Source organism: Caretta caretta, chromosome 4, assembly GCF_965140235.1.
Source record: "Caretta caretta isolate rCarCar2 chromosome 4, rCarCar1.hap1, whole genome shotgun sequence".
Taxonomy (NCBI): domain Eukaryota; kingdom Metazoa; phylum Chordata; order Testudines; family Cheloniidae; genus Caretta; species Caretta caretta.
Window position 1 is genome coordinate 132,110,558 of NC_134209.1, and position 12,479 is coordinate 132,123,036.

At 44.8% G+C, this 12,479-nt stretch overlaps 1 long non-coding RNA gene across 1 annotated transcript in view; it reads left to right on the plus strand.

The window, feature by feature from the left end:
- The window catches only part of LOC142071789 (uncharacterized), a 74,859-nt gene extending 71,911 nt beyond the window's left edge, over positions 1-2,948 (plus strand). The window contains exon 3 of the long non-coding RNA XR_012667982.1: positions 2,440-2,948. This is a non-coding gene — a long non-coding RNA (uncharacterized LOC142071789). The remainder of the gene's footprint in view (positions 1-2,439) is intronic.
- Positions 2,949-12,479: the final 9,531 nt, after the last annotated feature.

Consider the following 12,479-nt stretch of genomic DNA (forward strand, 5'->3'; position numbering starts at 1 on the left):
GACCAATAAGTCCTGATTTGAATATTTCACCTCTTTTCCTTTCAAAGTTGGTTTTTAAAATTATGCTCCCAAGATGAGCTGTAACAAAAATTAAAATGTTACTATCTACTAACTTGATAGGACATGAGAAATATACAGGCATTCGGGGCCCGATTCAGAAAAGCATCCCTATTCAGAACAGCACTTAAACATGTATATAAGAGCCATTAGACTCAATGAGATTTAAAGTAAATCCTCTGATTCAAGGCCCTACATACAGACGGAATGGAATTTTCCAAGTATTGAACGGAAAGACAGGTATGGCTGATGTTAAAGTAAAGCCTTTTTGTAGCGAATACATTAGAGAAATTGTTCAGGAACATTTCATCCTGTGGTAAATATCATAATGACTGAAGTAGATGTTTTCAACTTCCTGTTCATAAGATTTGAGACTCTAACAGGTGCGGAGATTAGCAACTACATTTTCATTTTGTACTCAGCAGCACATGAACTTTGTTTCTCACTGTCAGTCAAATATACCATTGTAAATTAGACAATGTAATGATTGTCTCGATTGTTATTGTATTATTGCCAACACTGGGATATTGCTACCTGTCTATTATAAAAGTATTTTTAATAAATTGCTCTGCAAAGTACCGTATTATTTTGGAAGGCATCTAAATATTCCATGACTACAAAATAAAATCAGAAGTTTCACAAGGTGTAAGTAGGGAAAAAATCTAAAGAACAATAAGCCCTGGTCTACGCTAGGAGTTGAGGTCAAATTTAGCAGCGTTAAATCGATTTAACCCTGCATCCGTCCACACGACAAAGCCCTTTTTTTCGACTTAAAGGGCTCTTAAAATCGATTTCCTTACCTCACCCCCGACAAGGGGATTAGCACTGAAATTGGCCTTGCTGGGTCAAATTTGGGGTACTGTGGACGCAATTAGACGGTCTTGGCCTCCGGGAGCTATCCCAGAGTGCTCCATTGTGACTGCTCTGAACAGCACTCTCAACTCAGATGCACTGGCCAGGTAGACAGGAAAAGGCCCGCGAACTTTTGAATTTCAATTTCCTGTTTGGCCAGCGTGGCAAGCTGCAGGTGAGAGCAGAGCTCTTCAGCAGAGGTGACCATGATGGAGTCCCAGAATCGCAAAAGAGTTCCAACATGGACTGAACAGGAGGTACGAGATGATTGCTGTATGGGGAGAAAGAAAAGGAGTACTTGTGGCACCTTAGAGACTAACCGATTTATTTGAGCATAAGCTTTCGTGAGCTACAGCTCACTTCGTGGTGCATCCGATGAAGTGAGCTGTAGCTCACGAAAGCTTATGCTCAAATAAATTGGTTAGTCTTTAAGGTGCCACAAGTACTCCTTTTCTTTTTGCGAATACAGACTAACACGGCTGTTACTCTGAAACCTGTCTGTATGGGGAGAGGAATCCGTGCTATCAGAACTCCGTTCCAGTTTTTGAAATGCCAAAACATTTGTCAAAATCTCCCAGGGCATGAAGGACAGAGGTCATAACAGGGACCCGAAGCAGTGTCACGTGAAACTTAAGGAGCTGAGACAAGCCTACCAGAAAGGCAAACGGCCGCTCCAGGTCAGAGCTCCAAACATGCCACTTCGATGATGAGTTGCATGCCATTTTAGGGGGTTCAGCCACTACTACCCCAGCCATGTTGTTTGACTCCTTCAATGGAGACGGAATCAGGTTTTGGGGATGAGGAAGATAGCTCACAGCAAGCAAGCGGAGAAACCGGTTTTCCTGACAGCCAGGAACTGTTTCTCACCCTGGACCTGGAGCCAGTACCCCTGAGCACACCCAAGGCTGCCTCCCGGACCCGCCAGGTGGAGAAGGGACCCCTGGTGAGTGTACCTTTTTAAATAGTATACATGGTTTAAAAGCAAGCATGTTTAATGATTAATTTGCCCTGGCATTCGCGGTTCTCCTGGATGTACTCCCAAAGCCTTTGCAAAAGGTTTCAGGGGAGGGCAGCCTTATTCCGTCCACCATGGTAGGACACTTTACCACTCCAGGCCAGTAGCACGTACTCGGGAATCATTGTGGAACAAAGCATTGCAGTATATGTTTGCTGGCATTCAAACAACATCCGTTCTTTATCTCTCTGTGTTATCCTCAGGAGAGTGATATCATTCATGGTCACCTGGTTGAAATAGGGTGCTTTTCTTAAAGGGACATTCAGAGGTGCCCGTTCCTGCTGGGCTGTTTGCCTGTGGCTGAACAGAAATGTTCCCTGCTGTTAGCCACGGGGAGGGGGAAGGAGGGGAGGGGCTAGCCACGTGGTGGGGGGAGGCAAAATGCGACCTTGGAACAAAAGCACATGTGCTATGTATGTAATGTTAACAGCAAGGTTTACCGTGAAAGAGTGTACCCATTGTTCTATAAAATGTGTCTTTTTAAATACCACTGTCCCTTTTTTTTTCTCCACCAGCTGCATGTGTTTCAAGGATCACAGTGACAGAGCACAGATGAATGCGTGGAGGCAGACAATGTCAGAGTGCAGGAAAGCACAAAATGACCGGGAGGAGAGGTGGCGGGCTGAGGAGAGTAAGTGGTGGCCTGAAGAGAGGGCTGAAGCTGAAAGGTGGCGGCAGCATGATGAGAGGAGGCAGGATGCAATGCTGAGGCTGCTGGAGGATCAAACTAATACGCTCCAGTGTATGGTTGAGCTGCAGAAAAGGTAGCTGGAGCACAGACCGCCGCTACAGCCCCTGTGTAACCAACCACCCTCCTCCCCAAGTTCCATAGCCTCCTCACCCAGATGCCCAAGAACATGGTGGGGGGGCCTCCGGCCACACAGCCACTCTACCCCAGAGGATTGCCCAAGCAACAGAAGGGTGGCATTCAATAAGTTTTAAACTTTTAAAGTGCTGTGTGGCCTGGTCTTTCCCTCCTCCACCACCCCTCCCAGTTCTTCTCTCCTCCACCACCCCTCCCGGGCTACCTTGGCAGTTATCCCCCTATTTGTGTGATGAATTAATAAAGAATGTATGAATGTGAAGCAACAATGACTTTATTGCCTCTGCAAGCAGTGATGGAAGGGAGGAGGGGAGGGTGGTTAGCTTACAGGGAAGTAGAGTGAACCAAGGGGCGGGGGATTTCATCAAGGAGAAACAAAGAGAACTTTCACACCGTAGCCTGGCCAGTCATGAAACTGGTTTTCAAAGCTTCTCTGATGCGCACCGCGCCCTCCTGTGCTCTTCTAACCGCCCTGGTGTCTGGCTGCGTGTAACCAGTGGCCAGGCAATTTGCTTCAACCTCCCACCCTGCCATAAACATCTCCCCCTTACTCTCACGGATATTGTGGAGCGCACAGCAAGCAATAATAACAGTGGGAATATTGGTTTCGCTGAGGTCTAACTGAGTCAGTAAACTGCGTCAGCGTGCTTTTGAACGTCCAAATGCACATTCTACCACCATTCTGCACTTGCTCAGCCTGTAGTTGAACAGCTCCTGACTACTGTCCAGGCTGCCTGTGTACGGCTTTATGAGCCATGGCATTAAGGGGTAGGCTGAGTCCCCAAGGATAACTATAGGCATTTCAACATCCCCAATGGTTATTTTTTGGTCTGAGAAGAGAGTCCCTTCCTGCAGCTTTTGAAACAGACCAGAGTTCCTGAAGATGTGAGCGTCATGTACCTTTCCCAGCCATCCCACGTTGATGTTGGTGAAACATCCCTTGTGATCCACCAGTGCTTGCAGCACTATTGAAAAGTACCCCTTGCGGTTTATGTACTCACCAGCTTGGTACTCTGGTGCCAAGATAGGGATATGGGTTCCTTCTATCACCCCACCACAGTTAGGGAATCCCATTGCAGCAAAGCCATCCACTATGACCTGCACGTTTCCCAGGGTCACTACCCTTGATATCAGCAGATCTTTGATTGCGTTGGCTACTTGCATCACAGCAGCCCCCACAGTAGATTTGCCCACTCCAAATTGATTCCTGACTTACCGGTAGCTGTCTGGCGTTGCAAGCTTCCACAGGGCTATTGCCACTCGCTTCTCAGCTGTGAGGGCTGCTCTCATCTTGGTATTCATGTGCTTCAGGGCAGGGGAAAGCAAGTCACAAAGTTCCATGAAAGTGCCCTTATGCATGCGAAAGTTTCTCAGCCCCTGGGAATCGTTCCAGACCCACAACACTATGCAGTCCCACCAGTCTGTGCTTGTTTCCCGGGCCCAGAATCAGCGTTCCACGGCATGAACCTGCCCCATTAACACCATGATGCCTTCATTGCCAGGGCCCATGCTTTGAGAGAAGTCTGTGTCCATGTCCTTATAACTCTCGTCACCGCGCTGACGTCGCCTACTCGCTCGCTTTCGCTTTGCCAGGTTCTGGTGCTGCATATACTGCTGGATAATGTGAGTGGTGTTTAATGTGTTCCTAATTGCCAAAGTGATCTGAGCGGGCTCTATGCTTGCCGTGGTATGGCGTCTGCACAGGAAAAAGGCGCGGAACGATTGTCTGCCGTTGCTGTGACGGAGGGAGGGTTGACTGACGACATGGCTTACAGGGTTGGCTTACAGGGAATTAAAATCAACAAAGGGGGTGGCTTTACATCAAGGAGAAACAAAATCAACTGTAACACAAAATGGCCCCCTCAAGGATTGAACTCAAAACCCTGAGTTTAGCAGGCCAATGCTCAACCCACTAAGTTATCCCTCCCTCTGGTATTTCAGGCAGGACTTCACGGAGGGAGGGAGGAAGGGGGGAGCAAATGAATACAAAACAAATCTGGTCTATTTATTGTTTTGATCCACTCCGTCTATCTTTTATATCTTTGGCTGGCAGCAGACGGTGAAGAAGGACTGCAAGCCATCCACATCTCCTGGCTGCTCGGCAGAAGATGGTGCAATAGGACTGCTAGCCATCCTCATCTCCTGCCTGCCCAGCAGAAGATGGTACAATAGGACTGCTAGCCATCCACATCTCCTGCCTGCTCACCATAAGATGGTACAATAGGACTGCCTGCAGGACTAAAGAGAATGACCTGGTCGAGTCACTCCTAATTTAGTCCCTGCACCCACATCTGCCCAGGCATTCCTGACCGACCTTACCGACGCAGCCAGGAGCACCTTGGACATGATGAGGCTGGTTTGCAGGCCTATTGTACTGTCAGCTGCCACAAGGCAATGGGTTTCTGCTGCTGTGTAGCAATGCAGTACCGCGTCTGCCAGCACCTAGGAGACATACGGTGACAGTGAGCTGAGTGGGCTCCATGCTTGCCGTGGTATGGCATCTGCACAGGTAACTCACGAAAAAAGGCGTGAAACGATTGTCTGCCCTTGCTTTCACTGAGGGAGGCCTGATGACATGTACCCAGAACCACCCGCGACAATGTTTTTTGCCCTATCAGGCATTGGGATCTCAACCCAGAATTCCAATGGGCAGCCGAGACTGCAGGAACTGTGGGATAGTTACCCACAGTGCAACACTCCGGAAGTCGACGCTAGCCTCGGTACTATGGAAGCACTCTGCCGAGTTAATGCACTTAATGCACTTCAAGCATTTTGTGTGGGGACACACACAATTGACTATATAAAAACGATTTCTAAAAGACCGACTTCTAAAAATTCGACCTAATTTCGTAGTGTAGACATACCCTCAGTAAATAAATGCCCCCATCTCATTTATATTCAACATGTGCCACAAAAGCATACTGAAATAATACTTCCATGATAGAGTAACACACTGGCAAAGTGTGTCTTATTCCTTGCTCATGGATGCTCTACTAAAGGGTAACAGCCTAAACCACTTATCAGCTAATGAAGTTTCTCCTTTGCTCAAATGTTAAAGCTCTGTGCTTTGATAAAGAAAGTCCTAGGTTGACACCCTCATAGTGACTATGGAAGGCCATTACTATACTTAGGACTTAGTGAGACTGCTAAGAAAGGTCATGAACTTACAAAGGATCTTTCATCCTCAGTAGAGCTGTTTTCAGAAACCAAGAACAGAAAGAGAAAATATCTTAATTCCACTGGCCTCTCCATCTTTTTAAACAATTCTCTTTTCATTTTACTCCTCTGCCTTTCTGGTTGCCTATTCCTCTCTGCTTATTTCTCTTTTATATGTCCTTCGTCTTTCGTCTTCTTCCTGTAATTTTCTTACCTACCACTATTTTCTGTCACCTCTCTGCTCTTCTCTCCTACTTTGAACAAAACAGCAAAGACAAGCCATTTACAACACATACTTTGCTTCTCTACAAAAGAAAAAGGACGCTAAACTACTACATGCCACAAGGGGCCACAACAGTGGTTCCCTTAACCCACCCAGCAATATTGTTAATCTATCCAACTATACTCTTAGCCTAGCAGAAGAATCTGTCCTATCTCGGGGCCTCTCCTTCTGCCCCTCCAGCCCCACGAACATGATACAGTTCTGTGGTGACCTAGAATCCTATTTTCGACGCCTCCGACTCAAGGAATATTTCCAACACACCTCTGAACAACATACTAACCCACAGAGACCTTCCTCCCAAGACTACAAAAAGAAGGATTCTGGGTGGACTCCTCCTGAAGGTCGAAACAACAGACTGGACTTCTACATAGAGTGCTTCCGCCGATTTTCACGGGCTGAAGTTGTGGAAAAGCAGCATCACTTGCCCCATAACCTCAGCCGTGCAGAACACAGTGCCATCCACAGCCTCAGAAACAGCTTTGACATCATAATCAAAAAGGCTGACAAAGGAGGTGCTGTCGTCATCATGAATAGGTTGGAATATGAACAAGAGGCTGCTAGGCAGCTCTCCAACACCACTTTCTACAAGCCTTTACCCTCTGATCCCACTGAGGGTTACCAAAAGAAACTACACCATTTGCTCAAGAAACTCCCTGAAAAACCACAAGAACAAATCCACACAGACACACCCCTGGAACCCCGAGCTGGGGTATTCTATCTGCTACCCAAGATCCATAAACCTGGAAATCCTGGACGCCCTATCATCTCAGGCATTGGCACCCTGACAGCAGGATTGTCTGGCTGTGTAAATTCCCTCCTCAGGCCCTATGTTACCAGCACTCCCAGCTATCTTCGAGACACCATTGACTTCCTAAGGAAACTACAATCCATCGGTGATCTTCCTGAAAACACCATCCTGGCCACTATGGATGCAGAAGCCCTCTACACCAACATTCCACACAAAGATGGACTACAAGCCGTCAGGAACAGTATCCCCGATAATGTCACGGCAAACCTGGTGGCTGCACTTTGTGACTTTGTCCTCACCCATAACTATTTCATATTTGGGGACAATGTATACCTTCAAATCAGCGGCACTGCTATGGGTACCCACATGGCCCCACAGTATGCCAACATTTTTATGGCTGACTTAGAACAACGCTTCCTCAGCTCTCCTCCCCTAATGCCCCTACTCTACTTGCACTACAATGATGACATCTTCATCATCTAGACCCATGGGAAAGAAGCCCTTGAGGAATTCACCAGGATTTCAACAATTTCCATCCCACCATCAACCTCAGCCTGGACCGGTCCACAGAAGAGATCCACTTCCTGGACACTATGGTGCTAATAAGCGATGGTCACATAAACACCACACTGTACCAGAAACCTACTGACCACTATTCCTACCTACATGCCTGCAGCTTTCATCCAGACCACACCACACGATCCATTGTCTACAGCCAAGCTTTACAATACAACCGTATTTGCTCGAACCCTTCAGACAGAGACAAACACCTACAAGATCTGTATCAAGCATTCTTACAACTACAATACCCACCTGCTGAAGTGAAGAAACAGATTGACAGAGCCAGAAGAGTACCCAGAAGTCACCTACTACAGGACAGGCCCAACAAAGAAAATAACAGAACGCCACTAGCCATCACCTTCAGCCCCCAACTAAAACCTCTCCAACGCATCATCAAGGATTTACAACCTATTCTGAAGGATGACCAATCACTCTCACAGATCTTGGGAGACAGGCCAGTCCTTCCTTACAGACAGCTCCCCAACCGGAAGCAAATACTCACCAGCAACCACACACCACACAACAGAACCACTAACCCAGGAACCTATCCTTGCAACAAAGCCTGTTGCCAACTGTGTCCATATATCTATTTAGGGGACACCATCATAGGGCCTAATCACATCAGCCACACTATCAGAGGCTCATTCACCTGCACATCTACCAATGTGATATATGCCATCATGTGCCAGCAATGCCCCTCTGCCATGTACATTGGTCAAACTGGGCAATCTCTATGTAAAAGAATAAATGGACACAAATCAGACGTCAAGAATTATAACATTCAAAAACCAGTTGGAGAACACTTCAATCTCTTTGCAAAAAGAAAAGGAGTACTTGTGGCACCTTAGAGACTAACAAATTTATTTGAGCATAAGCTTTTGTGAGCTACAGCTCACTTCATCAGATGTGAGCTGTAGCTCACAAAAGCTTATGCTCAAATAAATTTGTTAGTCTCTAAGGTGCCACAAGTACTCCTTTTCTTTTTGCGAATACAGACTAACATGGCTGCTACTCTGAAACCTGTCAATCTCTTTGGTCACTCGATTACAGACCTAAAAGTTGCAATTCTTCAACAACAAAACTTCAGAAACAGACTCCAACGAGAGACTGCTGAATTGGAATTGATTTGCAAACTGAATTCAATTAACTTAGGTTTGAATAGAGATTGGGAGTGGATGGGTCATTACACAAATTAAAACTATTTCTCCATGTGTATTCCCTCCCCCCAACACACACACACTGTTCCTCAGACATTCTTGTCAACTGCTGGAAATGGCCCACTTTGATTATCGCTACAAAAGGTTTTTCCCCCCACGCTCTCCTGCTGGTAATAGCTCACCTTAAGTGATCACTCTCATTACAGTGTATATGGCAACACCCATTGTTTCATGTTCTCTATGTATATACATTTCCCCACTGTATTTTCCACTGAATGCATCCGATGAAGTGAGCTGTAGCTCATGAAAGCTTATGCTCAAATAAATTTGTTAGTCTCTAAGGTGCCACAAGTCCTCCTTTTCTTTTTGTTGGATAGGCAGTTAACCATGAGCTAGACCTTGAAGTGTAGTGTATACCCTTTTTCTGCTGCCAGTCCCACGTGTCTCAGAAAGGCTCACCCCAGCATAAGGGTGATCCTGCAGTTGTTTAAAGCCAGTATAGAGGTTCATATGCTACATCATCTTCTGGCTATTGACACACTGGAGAAGGGGGTGCCATTATCATTACTCTGATTCATGACATGGTTTTATGGTACCATGCAGGTCTTACAGGCCAATGAAACTTACAGCAGCCTATGGGCTGCTGTAACACAGCACAGTGATAGAAATCACTGAAGCATCAGGGCAGTGCAAGGGAGAACTTTTCAACAGTTCTGCAAACCACTCCTTGATCTGTCTCTGCATCGTGGGAACACTCAATCCTGACCCCCAAATCCCCACTTTAAATGGTAAAAAGGCCTTTTGAAAAGAAACATACAAGAGTATAAACATTTGCAGAAGGAGCTAATTGGAGAAACTGTACAAAGAAACTTCACCCTATATAAGCAAAGAAGAATGGGCAGAAAACTTTAATGGGAAACAAAGGTTCACTTTGATCCAAAGTTCTGTCCAAAAAGATTTTCATTATATGGGATTTGGGAAAAGAAAAGAAAATTACTAAATTAAATTTAAAAATAAGGATTTCATTGTGTCGAGCCCACACAGTACCCAATAGTCAATTTTTAATCTGTAAAACGTGAAAAGAACTGGAAGGGAAGAACAAGAGAGGATTAAAGAAGAGAAAATTGAAATAGAGAAGGGAGAAAGTGTGAGAGGAGAAAGAGGTAGAGTGAGAAGGAGAAGGACCCACACATCATTGTGAGATGTGGATTTACAATGAGAGGTGATCAGAAAAGAGCTTTTATAGCACGTTATGTTATCTCCCAGGAATGGGGGGGGGGGGGAAGTTGCCTCTCCTACACTGGCCTTATTAAAGGCTCACTTCTGCCACCCACAATCATACCGAGCAGTTCCTACTTGCATGAGTAGCCCCCTGGGCCTACTCTTGTGAATACAAACTGCTCAACATAAGGGTGGCCCAACTGAGAGTTCTAACTTAACTTCTCCAGGGAGTCTATGCAGACTGCAGCTCTGCCTCTTACAATGATTAAATAGCATGTTGCCTGCTTAAGCTTCGGAGATGTCATGATGTGCAAAATCTAGTCTCTCTCTCCGCCACCTTTTGGGAAGTACAGTACGCCACCCCCTCCCGTCGTATTTTCTGTGGGTATTAGATCCAAGGTGGGCAAAAACACCTTGTTAACTAGTAGGCCAGCCACAGCAAGAAGAGTCTGGAGCAGAAAGAAAAATGAAAATATAACAAACAGGAAATTGTGTCTTAATTTTGCTCGTCATTTAGGTTGGGGTGCCCTAGAGGATGATCTGCTGTTTCACTTGTACATCCTTTTCATTTTTAAACCAATTCTTGGCATATTCAATGTAGAATTAAATTCTATGATTATGATCTGAATATTACCATTTGGTTTTATCCATCTGGACGGAGACTATTTTCCATCTGAGCAGCACTATCTTACTCTGAAGTTGTTTTAGACAGAGCTGAACAGCCCTAGTAATCAGCATGCCATCTCACGAGAAATTCATCTCAATAAAATAAGAACTTGGTAGTTCTTATCCCTCAGGTCAGAAATGCTGGAATTTTCTTTGATTTCCATATATCATTTTCTTCTCATGTGAGGCAGTAACGAATCCCTGTCAACATCATTTGTTTAATCTCACAAAATTCACATATTAGTGCCTGCTGCTATGATTCCGTTTCACTCTTTAGGCATTTCTCAACAAGCTCATTGTTTTAACATTTTAACTGGTCTTCCCTTTTCATCTATCCCATGTTTAAAGTCTGTTCAACGTTTTTTCATATGTATGAATTTTCCCCAATTTGTGAAGTTTTCAGGTTTTTTTCTTGAGGGTTAGCTTTTGACACCTTATACAAACTAAGTAGTACCTTCCTCCAGAGGAGAGGTCCCACTGCAATCAATGTTATTACTTGGGCAGTATCATACTACTAAACTTGAGTAAGCATATCAGAATCCAGTTCTTATTTAGACAACTACACTGGCTCCTCTGCACCTTAACATTGGGTTTAAAGTTCACACTTCAAGCACTTTACCTTAACTACATTTATGGTGAAGTTCTCATTTTGTTTTCTGTATTTGTTTCATTATTACTATCTCATATGGACTTTATCTCATACATATTGAAGATCATGCTTTAGCTGATGGCTGGTGCAACTTTCTTCCATAAAATATCCACACAGGTTGTTCTCGCTATAAAACTTCTTTTTAAGTGTTGCCTGGTCATGTTATTGATAGAGCTTCTTGCATCATTTTCACTTTTCAAGGTTGCAGCAAACACCGGGTACAAAAGTTTTCTTTGTTTTTTATCACTATTACTTCAAACTGTCCCTGCCCCATCCAGACCAATTTTGCTTAGAGTGTTACATTGTGAGCAAATCCCAAACTAGATCACAACTGAGTTTTGCCTGATTCTACATTGAAAGCAAAATGATAAATTCGTATCATTTGTACTATGATAACACCTCCAGGCCCCAATCAGGATTATTTTTAGCTCATATTCCACCCAAACTCCCCGGCCACCAAAAAATATCTTCCAAAACTAGCCCGCCCTTGGTCTCCCAAAATAGGGGCCCCTCACACATCCATATCACAAAACTCAGCACCACAGTTGGTGCTAATTGACAAAAGTCTCAGCAGAGAGACCAAGGACTGAAACTGCAGCAACCTCTCATCTCTCAGAGTGGTCCTTCCAAGGCAGGGATGAGGCATGTTCGCGGAAGAGCATGGGAACCCAGCACTGATGTTGCCTGAGCTGTTGTGCTTCTCCAGATGAACAGAAGACTTCAGTCTACAGGGCTATCAATCCAGCATCTCTCATGGGCACTGAATTCACGTTAAGAAAAAAGAATTCCCAATTTTTTTGACCCTGCAGGTTTCCAGGGGCCCCTACACAATGCACAATTTCAATTTGGTGGTGGGCTTGTTTTTTTTCTTTTTACTACGTCTGGAGTTTATAACAGAGCTGAAATATCCAGCAGATTCCAAGTTGTAGGTAAGTATTTATGTACTAGGCCAAAGACAGGAAAAGATTGTGATCATTATACTACCCATTAACAAGGCTGATTCTGCTGTTACTTTTATTATTAAAAAGTAAAAACGCATATCTGCAGCCTGCTGATTTTCCTATTAGGTTGTGTAAGCCAGTCACTCAGCAGGCTTACTCAAAATATGAAGGCTCTCTGAGGCGTTCGTTTCCTTTACATGGCAATACAAAATGACTGCTTTTATAGTTGTAGACAAAACCTGTATGTGTGCAGGTTACGCTGAATGTCACAATGTCCACAACAGCCAAACATACCAACACCTGCAGTGGGATGAATCCTTTCCAATTAAATTATGCATTCACTGCTGCTC